Genomic DNA, 12,320 nt, shown 5'->3' on the forward strand with positions numbered 1-12,320 from the left:
ACTGGTTTGACTGAGAAGACCAGTCTTCTCTGTCATCCTGGCTAGAGATTCTTGGCCTTTGTTTTTAGCTGCCCTAGGTGTCCAATCTTTCTTTTTCTTTCAAGAACCCATAATCTCTTGGTCTCTCTGGTGTCTGAGTATGTCACTTCCTTCAGAGCTCTGTGTGAGGTGAGGCAGAAACCAGCCCTTTGGGAAGTATGGGATGTTGGATTCAAACTCAAATCATCTCTCTCCTCTAGAGAAAAATCCTCTTTCGTGTGCATTTTCTGAACCTCATAGATCTGATATGGCTGCAAGGAAGATGCCTTTTGTTCTAGCTGACCCAGGGGTCTGAACTCTGCCAGTTCTTTCAGCAATCTCTTGTGTGAAGTGAGACAGAAACCAGCTCTTGGAGAGTGCCCTGAAAGTCAGCAGTAATCTGGAAGCCTGGGGAAATTGGATGTTCACCCCAATCTCTCACCCTTTTCCCAGGAAAGAGTAAGATCTCTCTTGGCACTGAGCTGTGCTTATTTAGGAGAAGAGCTGACCTGGGTAGAGTGAAATTTCTCTTGCCTATTAAAGTGTGTCTACTTTCATGTTTTACACATCTACATACTTCAATTTCTTAACTGGATTCTGGACTTCTTATAAAGGTATTTTGTTTCTTATGCAGTTGTTAAATCAGTGTTTCTGGTGGGGTGGGGGTGGGGGTGTGGATGAGAGCTAGGGCTCCTAGGACTCTCAGTTCCATTATTTTGCTGCTGCCACCGTCCCCCCCTTTTATTTCTTGGCTTGTTTCACTGGTTAGCACCTCTACTATAATGTCAAATAAAAGGGGCAAAAATAAGCATCCTTTTCTTATATCCGATCTTAGGGAGAAAACATTAAGTGGAATGTTAGCTGGAGGTTTTTCATGCATGTCCTCTAGAAGTGTGAGGAAGTTCCCTTCTATTCCCAGTTTTCTAATGGTTGGGTTATTCTCCCTCCTCACTAGTCCTTTGACAGCTGAATTTTGGGCTTCTTGCTTTGTATGAAGGTTCATGCTTGACTTTTCATTTAGTACAGACCTTGATTTCTGCCTTTATGTGAGGCTTATTGCATCTGAATTTCTAGGGTTTTGGAGATGGGCAAGTGCCCTGAGGAAAACCTTGAGTTTGAGCACCTTTTTAAAAAAACATTTTTGGCTGGATCCGGGGAAGATGGCGGTGTAGGAGAATGCTGGGCTCACCATACGGCCTGCTGATCACTTAGATTCCACCTACACCTGCCTAAATAACCCAGAAAACCGCCAGAAGACTAGCAGAACAGAGTCTCCAGAGCCAAGCGCAGACAAGAGGCCCACGGAAGAGGGTAGGAATGGCGGTGAGGCAGTGCGCGGTATACGGGCGGGGGGAAGGAGCCGGGGTGGAGGGGCGGCCCACCGGCCAAGCAGAGTCCCCGAGTCTAGCTTGTAAAAGTGGAGGGGCTGGACGGAGTGTGTTCCGACAGCAAGCGGGACTTGACATCTGGAAGGTTATAAGCTAACAGCTCTGCTTGGAGAATGGGAGGGCTGAAGGACAACAGGAGGGAGAGTTGTTGAGCCCCGAACGACAGAGCTCAGCTTGGCAGGGAACAAAGGCGCTTGCCAGTGCCATCTCCCTCACCCATCCCCCAGCCAAAATCCCAAAGGGAACCAGTTCCTGCCAGGGAACTTGCTGGTACCACGCAAACTCCCAACGTTGTGCTTCTGTGGATCCATCCCTCCGGTGGGTCTGACTCCCTCCTGGTGCCGCAGGACCCCTCCCAAAGCGGATCTCCGAAGGAAAAGTGAGCTGAGCCTGCCCCTCCCGCCACCCCATCCCCCCCCCCCCACCCCGTGCACCATGCCAATCCACCCCAGCTAATACGCCAGATCCCCAGCACCACAAGCCTGGCAGTGTGCAAGTAGCCCAGACAGGCCACGCCACCTCACAGTGAATCCTGCCCCTAGGAGAGGGGAAGAGAAGGTACACACCAGTCTGACTGCGGCCCCGCCCACCAACGCAAGTTATTCAAGACAGCACAGGGGAAGTGCCCTGCAGTTCCGCACCACTCCAGGGACTATCCAAAATGACGAAACGGAAGAATTCCCCTCAAAAAAACGTCCAGGAAATAACAACAGCTAACGAACTGATCAAAAACGATTTAAACAATATAACAGAAAGTGAATTTAGAATAATAGTCATAAAATTAATCGGTGGGCTTGAAAACAGTATAAAGGACAGTGGGGAATCTATTGCTACAGAGATCAAGGGACTAAGGAACAGCCAGGAGGAGCTAAAAAATGCTATCAATGAGCTGCAAAATAAAATGGAGACAACCACGGCTCGGATTGAAGAGGCAGAGGAGAGAATAGGTGAACTAGAAGATAAAATTATGGAAAAAGAAGAAGCTGAGAAAAAGAGAGATAAAAAAATCCAGGAGTATGAGGGGAAAATTAGAGAACTAAGTGATGCACTAAAGAGAAATAATCTATGCATAATTGGTATTCCAGAGGAGGAAGAGAGAGGGAAAGGTGCTGAAGGAGTACTTGAAGAAATAATAGCTGAGAACTTCCCTGATCTGGGGAAGGAAAAAGCATTGAAATCCAAGAGGCACAGAAAACTCCCTTCAGGCGTAACTTGATCTTTTGCACGGCGTATCATAGTGAAACTGGCAAAATACAAGGATAAAGAGAAAATTCTGAAAGCAGCTAGAGATAAACGTGCTCTAACATATAAAGGGAGACCTATAAGACTCGTGACTGATCTCTCTACTGAAACTTAGCAGGCCAGAAAGGAATGGCAGGAGATCTTCAAATGTGATGAACAGAAAAAATATGCAGCCGAGAATCCTTTATCCAGCAAGTCTGTCATTTAGAATAGGAGAGATAAAGGTCTTCCCAAACAAACAAAAACTGAAGGAATTCGTCACCACTAAACCAGCCCTACAAGAGATCCTAAGGGGGATCCTGTGAGACAAAGTACCAGAGACATCGATACAAGCAGGAAACCTATGGACATCACAATGACTCTAAACCCATATCTTTCTATAATGACACTGAATGTAAATGGACTAAATGCGCCAACCAAAAGACATGGGGTATCAGAATGGATAAAAAAATAAGACCCATCTATTTGCTGTCTACAAGAGACTCATTTTAGACCTGAAGACACCTTCAGATTGAGAGTGAAGGGATGGAGAACTATTTATCATGCCACTGGAAGTCAAAAGAAAGCTGGAGTAGCCATACTTATATCAGACAAACTAGACTTTAAATTAAAGGCTGTAACAAGAGATGAAGAAGGGCATTATATAATAATCACAGGGTCTATCCATCAGGAAGAGCTAACAATTATAAATGTCTATGCACCGAATACAGGAGCCCCCAAATATATAAAACAATTACTCACAAACATAAGCAACCTTATTGATAAGAATGTGGTAATTGCAGGGGACTTTAACACTCCACTTACAGAAATGGATAGATCATCTAGACACACGGTCAATAAAGAAACAAGGGCCCTGAATGATACATTGGATCAGATGGACTTGACAGATATATTTAGAACTCTGCATCCCAAAGCAACTGAATATACTTTCTTCTCGAGTGCACATGGAACATTCTCCAAGATAGATCACATACTGGGTCACAAAACAGCCCTTCATAAGTATACAAGAATCGAAATCATACCATGCATACTTTCAGACCACAATGCTATGAAGCTTGAAATCAACCACAGGAAAAAGTCTGGAAAACCTCCAAAAGCATGGAGGTTAAAGAACACCATACCAAAGAATGAATGGGTCAACCAGGCAATTAGAGAAGAAATTAAAAAATATATGGAAACAAACGAAAATGAAAATACAAAAATCCAAACGCTTTGGGATGCAGCGAAGGCAGTCCTGAGAGGAAAATACATTGCAATCCAGGCCTATCTCAAGAAACAAGAAAAATCCCAAATACAAAATCTAACAGCACACCTAAAGGAAATAGAAGCAGAACAGCAAAGGCAGCCTAAACCCAGCAGAAGAAGAGAAATAATAAAGATCAGAGCAGAAATAAACAATATAGAATCTAAAAAAACTGTAGAGCAGATCAATGGAACCAAGAGTTGGTTTTTTGAAAAAATAAACTAAATTGATAAACCTCTAGCCAGGCTTCTCAAAAAGAAAAGGGAGATGACCCAAATAGATAAAATCATGAATGAAAATGGAATTATTACAACCAATCCCTCAGAGGTATAAGCAATTGTCAGGGAATACTATGAAAAATTATATGCCAACAAACTGGACAACCTGGAAGAAATGGACAAATTCCTAAACATCCACACACTTCCAAAACTCAATCAGGAGGAAATAGAAAGTTTGAACAGACCCATAACCAACAAAGAAATTGAATCAGTTATCAAAAATTTCCCAACAAATAAAGAGTCCAGGACCAGATGGCTTCCCAGGGGAGTTCTACCAGACATTTAAAGCAGAGATAATACTTATCCTTCTCAAGCTATTCCAAAAAATAGAAAGGGAAGGAAAACTTCCAGACTCCTTCTATGAAGCCAGTATTACTTTGATTCCTAAACCAGACAGAGACCCAGTAAAAAAAGAGAACTACAGGCCAATATCCCTAATGAATATGGATGCAAAAATTCTCAATAAGATACTAGCAAATCGAATTCAATGGCATATAAAAAGAATTATTCACCATGATCAAGTGGGATTCATTCCTGGGATGCAGGGCTGGTTCAACATTCGCAAATCAATCAACGTGATACATCACATTAATAAAAGAAAAGATAAGAACCATATGATCCTGTCAATTGATGCAGAAAAGGCCTTTGACAAAATTCAGCAACGTTTCTTAATGAAAACCCTCGAGAAAGTCAGCATAGAAGGAACATACTTAAAGATCATAAAAGCCATTTATGAAAAGCCCACAGCTAACATCATCCTCAATGGGGAAAAGCTGAGAGCTTTTTCCCTAAGATCAGGAACACGACAGGGTGTCCGCTTTCACCGCTGTTGTTTAACATAGTGTTGGAAGTTCTAGCGTCAGCAATCAGACAACAAAAGGAAATCAAAGGCATCAACATTGGCAAAGATGAAGTTAAGCTTTCACTTTTTGCAGATGACATATTATACATGGAAAATCCGATAGACTCCACCAAAAGTCTGCTAGAACTGATACATGAATTTAGCAAAGTTGCAGGATACAAAATCAATGTACAGAAATCAGTTGCATTCTTATACACTAATAATGAAGCAACAGAAAGACAAATAAAGAAACTGATCCCATTCACAATTGCACCAAGAAGCATAAAATACCTAGGAATAAATCTAACCAAAGATGTAAAAGATCTGTATGCTGAAAACTATAGAAAGCTTATGAAGGAAATTGAAGAAGATATAAAGAAATGGAAAAACATTCCGTGCTCATGGATTGGAAGAATAAATATTGTCAAAATGTCAATACTACCCAAAGCTATCTACACATTCAATGCAATCCCAATCAAAATTGCACCAGCATTCTTCTCAAAACTAGAACAAGCAATCCTAAAATTCATATGGAACCACAAAAGGCCCCGAATAGCCAAAGTAATTTTGAAGAAGAAGACCAAAGCAGAAGGCATCACAATCCCAGACTTTAGCCTCTACTACAAAGCTGTCATCATCAAGACAGCATGGTATTGGCACAAAAACAGACACATAGACCAATGGAATAGAATAGAAACCCCAGAACTAGACCCACAAACGTATGGCCAACTCATCTTTGACAAAGCAGGAAAGAACATCCAATGGAAAAAAGACAGTCTCTTTAACAAATGGTGCTGGGAGAACTGGACAGCAACATGCAGAAGAATGAAACTAGACCACTTTCTCACACCATTCACAAAAATAAACTCAAAATGGATAAAGGACCTGAATGTGAGACAGGAAACCATCAAAACCCTGGAGGAGAAAGCAGGAAAAGACCTCTCTGACCTCAGCCGTAGCAATCTCTTATTTGACACATCCCCAAAGGCAAGGGAATTAAAAGCAAAAATGAACTACTGGGACCTTATGAAGATAAAAAGCTTCTGCGCAGCAAAGGAAACAACCAACAAAACTAAAAGGCAACCAACGGAATGGGAAAAGACATTTGCAAATGACATATCAGACAAAGGGCTAGTATCCTAAATCTATAAAGAGCTCACCAAACTCCACACCCAAAAAACAAATAACCCAGTGAAGAAATGGGCAGAAAACATGAATAGACACTTCTCTAAAGAAGACATCCGGATGGCCAACAGGCACATGAAAAGATGCTCAACGTCGCTCCTCATCAGGGAAATACAAATCAAAACCACACTCAGATATCACCTCACGCGAGTCAGAGTGGCCAAAATGAACAAATCAGGAGACTATAGATGCTGGAGAGGATGTGGAGAAACAGGAACCCTCTTGCACTGTTGGTGGGAATGCAAACTGGTGCAGCCACTCCGGAAAACAGTCTGGAGGTTCCTCAAAAATAGACCTACTCTATGACCCAGCAATAGCACTGCTAGGAATTTACCCAAGGGATACAGGAGTACTGATGCATAGGGGCACTTGTACCCCAATGTTTATAGCAGCACTCTCAACAATAGCAAATTATGGAAAGAACCTAAATGTCCATCAACTGATGAATGGATAAAGAAATTGTGGTTTATATACACAATGGAGTACTACGTGGCAATGAGAAAGAATGAAATATGGCCCTTTGTAGCAACATGGATGGAACTGGAAAGTGTTATGCTAAGTGAAATAAGCCATACAAAGACAGATACCATATGTTTTCACTCTTATGTGGATCCTGAGAAACTTTACAGAAACCCATGGGGGATGGGAAGGAAAAAAAAAAAAGAGGTTAGAGTGGGAGAGAGCCAAATCATAAGAGACTCTTAAAAACTGAGAACAAACTGAGGGTTGATGGGGGGTGGGAGGGAGGGGAAGGTGGGTGATGGGTATTGAGGAGGGTACCTTTTGGGATGAGCACTGGGTGTTGTATGGAAACCAATTTGACAATAAACTTCATATATTGAAAAAAAAAAGAAAAAAATTTTTGTGTACTATATGTAATTTACATATATATGCATACATTTCCATATTTTTGAGACATTTTTCATTAAACAATTTATCTTAGCTATGTTTCAGTGTCAGTATAGATCTACATTATCACTTTAAATGCCTTTGTATTATTTAATGTATGAATAAACAATAACTTATAATTTGAATTCCCTCTTTTTGAACATTTAAATTGTTTCAGAAATTTTAGTATTATAGGCAACACTGAAATGAACATTTTTATAATTGTTTTTGATCACTATTATTACTTGTTTTTTGTGGGGCTTGAACTCATGATCCTGAGATCAAGACCTGAGCTGAGATCAAGTCAGATGTGTAACTGACTGAGCCACCCAGGCATCCCACTTACTATCATTCCTTTAAAAAAATTCCTTGAAGATTTGTTGGGTCAAAAAATATGCACATTTTAATGTTTTTATTAAGTATTGCCAAATAATACTCCAGAAAATGTGTACCATTTTACCCTTTCACTTGCAGCATGTGAAAGGGTATTTTCTTCACATTATGGAACAATGATGGGGATTTTTAAATTTTGCCAACAAAACAGGTGAATAGTAGTGTCTCCTTGTTATTTTAATTTTCATCTTTTTTATTAGTAGTGCAAGAGAGCATTTTTATATCTATTAGCCACTATAGGTTTTTAAAGTTGAAATGGCCTTTAAGGTTAATTTAAGCAAATGGTTTATTTTATAGATTAGTAAATCAGGATCCTGAGATTTTATCTGAATTAATTTGATTCATCTGATGTCACATATTGTACAAGTGACAACAGCAGTTCTCTAAATTGAGTCTTCTGACCCCAAGTCCAGTGTTCTTTTTCCTACCTTAAAGGCCAACAAATTACAGCAAGAGGCCAATTTGGTTTGCCACCTGTCTTTACATGGTATGTGAGATAAAAATGGCACTTATATTTTTAAATGATTTTTAAAAATTTAAAAAGAACATTTCAGCGTACATAAAAAGTATGCAGAATTAAAATTTCAACATCCATAAATAAGTCTTATTGGATTGCAGCCACACTTATTCATTTATGGTTGTCTGTGGCTGGTTTTGTGCTACAATGGCAGAGTAATTGCAACAGAAATTGTATGACCTTCAAATCCTAAGATATTTGCTATCTGGCCATGCACAGACAAATTGTGGACTCTTTTTCTATACCACACATTGTCTTCACTTTCAGTGAAGCCAAAAGAACAAATTCCTAATTGGGTCTCCAGAGGGAGACATTGAGGAGGGTCTTCAGATAGGGTTCGGTTTGTTTTGAGTCATACCAGACACTAATGATTTTATATACAACTCATGTATATTTCAAGACTTACTCCTATATTCAAAGGCCATATAGCTCAAAATAAAATATCCATGAGAAACATGTGTAATGCTTTAGAAAAGCAGCTTAAAACCCCACTAAGATGATGGAAATCAGGCTGCATTGCTGTTTAACAGATGGAGAAGAGGAAGTGAGTTTGGGGTGTCATTGAGGGATGGTTTGTAGAATGTTATGATCAAGTTTTGGAGGTTGAGAACTTAAAGTCCACGTCTAGAATCAAGCTGATCTGGGTCTAATCCTGACGCTGCCATTTTAATACTTTGTGGTAGTAAATACACAGTTCCATTGAGCCTAATTTTTTCACATCAATAATATTCCATACATTTAAATATATAGGCCATCTGGAACATAAGGTGATTTTCTCATTTTACCAATAAAAAAATTTCTAAAAACTTGAGTATGTTTTTAGGAAAGTAAATGAAATAGTCAAATGTCTACCTGTAATAGTTTATTAATATAGTTTCAGACATTTTAAGTCTCCTATATTAGATATATTAATTCAAAAGTAGTACTTCATTAATTCTCACACTTTAAGAAATAATTTTATTCAAAGTTTTCATAAATGGCTTTAATTTAATGGAATTGGCATCAACTAGAGTTATTTTTTGAGTTATTTAACACAGTTTTCAGGAGCATATACTCTTACTTTCATTATGTTGTTTGATATACAGTACCTTTGAATTTTAGTATGAAGCTGTTCTTGGAAATTTTTTCCAGGCTACAGTTTCTCATTCACATGCTAGTATGGTAGATGGTCCTTTACACGTTTGTGATTTCCGCCATCTAACTACTTGTTAGATTGTTTCCTATTTTTTTTTTTTTAATTTCTGTAGCTGGAGTGGAGGGCTACAACAGCACCTGGCTCAAAGGGACCCAAACCATCTCTGACAAAATCCAAAGGGCAGAGAGATGAGTCAGAAACCAGAAAGGAATGTATTTCTGTGAGGCCAACACCAAGAAGACAGTGAGCTGATGTCTCAAAGACTGTCTCCAAAATGCTGAAAATACTTCCAGGTTTATATAAGAAAAATGTGGGACAAAGCTCAGTGGGTACCAATGTGCAGGTGAGTAGTAAAGGTCAAGTTAATCACTGTCTTGGGGTCAATCACACAGGGTCTTGTTGGCTCCGGCAGTCCTTATTGCTTGAGGTGGCAGTTTGGTTCTCATCACCAGGATGCTCTGCCTGCAGGATATTTTGCCTGAGTTAAGAAACAAACTGGAAAGAAGAACTTACTCAGTTAGGAAGTACAGACAGAGGTCAAAATGGAGGTAGTTGAAATCCTCTTTCATTTAGCAATAATTGTATAGTTGCACACAGTTTTTAAAAATGATACAGAAGGATCCTGTGTCCCTTTACCCAGTTTCCTCCAAAATGGGAACACTTTGCAAAACTATGGTACAATATCATAATAAGAAAATTGACATTGATACAATCTACTGATCTTATTCAGATCTCCCAGTTACACATATACTCATGTGTGTATGTGTGTTTACCTCTATACAATTTTATTACATATAAGTTTGTGTGCCCACCATCACAGTCAAGCTACAGGACTGTTCCATCACCACAAGATTACTTCTGGTTGTTCTTTTATAGCCATGCCCACCTCCAAGCACTCATCAGCTATTCTCTTTGGCAACCAATAATCTGCTATTTCCATAATTTTGTTACTTCAAGAATGTTACATAAATGGAAACATACATATATAAACTTTTGGGGTTGACTTTTTTCCCACTCAACATAATTCCCTTGAGATTCATCAAAATAATTATCTGTATCATTAGTTCATCCCTTTCTACTGTATTTTTTTTTAATTTTTAAATGTTTTTTTTTTATTTTTAAGAGAGAGAGAGAGACAGAGAGCAAATGGGGAAGAGGCAGAGAGAAGGAGACACAGAATCCAAAGCAGGCTCCAGGCTCTGAGCTGTCAGCACAGAGTCTGACGCGGGGCTTGAAATTATGAACCGTGAGATTGTGACCTGAGCCAAAGTTGGCTGCTGAACCGACTAAGCAACCCAGGCACCCCTATTCCTTTTTACCATTGAGTTGCATTCTACAGTATGGATTTATCACAGTTTATTTAACCATTCATCCACTGAAGGACATCTGGGTCGTTTCCAAAATGTAGCTTTTATAAATAAATTTGCTCTGAACATTCATGATCCACTTTTGTCTAAAACAAGTTTTAATTTTAAAATGATCTTTAGGGACTCCTGAGTGGTGCAGTTGGTTAAGCATCTGACTTTGGCTCAGGTCATGATCTTGTGGTTAGTGGGTTCGAGTCCTGCATCGGGCTCCATGCTGATAGATCAGGGCCTGAAGCTTGCTTCAGATTCGGCGTCTCCCTGTCTCTCTGCCCCTCCCTTGCTTGTGCTCTCTTTCTTTCTAAAAAATGAATAAACATTAAAAAATTAATAAAATGATATTTAGAAGGTTATTGACTACGAACATTTGCAATTTTGAATTCATGTCCCCAAGGAATGTATTCATTAATTTCTCAAATATTTATTATTTTCTATGTGCCAGGTAGTGTTCTAGGTGAAGAATACATAGGTAAACAAAGTTCCTGTTTTCTTGGAGTTTACATTCTAGTGAAAAGTGACAAGCCAAATATATGTATATAATAATTATAATTATAATTATTAAAAGGGTGCTACTTTTTTTGCTTCTTCTTCTCCTCCTCCTCCTCCTCCTCCTCCTTCTCCTCCTCCTCCTCCTCCTCCTTCTTCCTCTTCTTCTTCTTCTTCTTCTTCTTCTTCACCTGATCCTATCAGTTGACTTGTAGCCATCCACAACTAGTATTAGTTGGGTCTCTTCTGGCTCATGTGTCTTCTCTAAGCAGTAGTTTTTTATTCAAAATAAGGTTATTGAGAGAACTCCAGGTAATGTGAGGGACTTCATAAGTTTAGTGAAGGCAACTTCCTTTTTTTTTTCTGAGGGAAGCTTTGAGACAAAGTATTGCCTTATATTTAGGCTGATGCTGTCTTGTCTTGCAATATTACTATGATAGAACCCCATAGAGCTAATGCTGTTTTGGGGGATGAGAGTGTGTGTCTGTTGCTGTTGTCCTCATTTAAAGGAAATTGCTTTTGATCTTCCTTACTGCTAGGGTTTAAAGGATTGCACTTTAAATGCAATTTTTAAAAGTTACCAGAAGCCATGTTAATCTGTTCCAGTAAAGATATCATCAGTAGCTTTAAGTCTACTAATTGGTTAAATTTACAATTTACAGTGTGTTGTCATCTGTTTTAATCCATCTGATTTCTATAGGGCAATATAAGTAAATTACACATGGATATGGCGACAACCACCGTTTTGCATCCTTATGTCTTTGGTGGTGATGCCAATCTCTGCAATTCTTTTTGACATGAAGTTTTGCCTTTGATTTACCTTCTTGGGAGGGGGACTTTAAGAGTGGGAACAGTTTTAAGAACTTATACTTGGTCCTTCTTAACAAAATGGCCCTTACTTTACAGGACAGGGAAGCAGCATGAGGGTCTTGTTAGTTTTGAATATACTCAGTCACATTTATGCACTCAGTGGCCAAAGAACTAATCATAAGTTCCCTGTGAGATGAAACTGGCTGAGTGTTCCATATATCATCTGACATTCATAAGCTCCCACTCTGAATGGGAGGCCATAATGGTATTTTGTGTCCTTGGTATCTGTGCTGGCTCAGATGCTGTATTTAGTAGCCCTCTAAAGATTTGGTTATTCTCCTTTCTCATCTTTTGTGCTGTGGCCTTTTGTGTAACTCTGTTACCTTGGTAATGAAATCCTGGGCTTGTGGTCTGTCCTGCAGCTACAGAAGATAAGGGTATCTTTACACACTGCCAGGACTGCTATCTGACTTTCACAGGAAGACTTGAGTTGATAGACTAACCTGAACCTAACATTTTTTTCAAGACTTCT

General features: G+C 39.3%; 1 long non-coding RNA gene across 1 annotated transcript in view; it reads right to left on the reverse strand.

Moving 5' to 3' along the window:
* Nucleotides 1-8,979: 8,979 nt before the first annotated feature.
* Nucleotides 8,980-12,320, reverse strand: part of LOC122237901 — a 34,448-nt gene continuing 31,107 nt past the window's right edge. Inside the window, exon 3 of the long non-coding RNA XR_006216640.1 lies at nucleotides 8,980-9,623. This is a non-coding gene — a long non-coding RNA (uncharacterized LOC122237901). The remainder of the gene's footprint in view (nucleotides 9,624-12,320) is intronic.

The sequence above is a fragment of the Panthera tigris genome, chromosome B1 (assembly GCF_018350195.1).
Source record: "Panthera tigris isolate Pti1 chromosome B1, P.tigris_Pti1_mat1.1, whole genome shotgun sequence".
Classification (NCBI taxonomy): domain Eukaryota; kingdom Metazoa; phylum Chordata; class Mammalia; order Carnivora; family Felidae; genus Panthera; species Panthera tigris.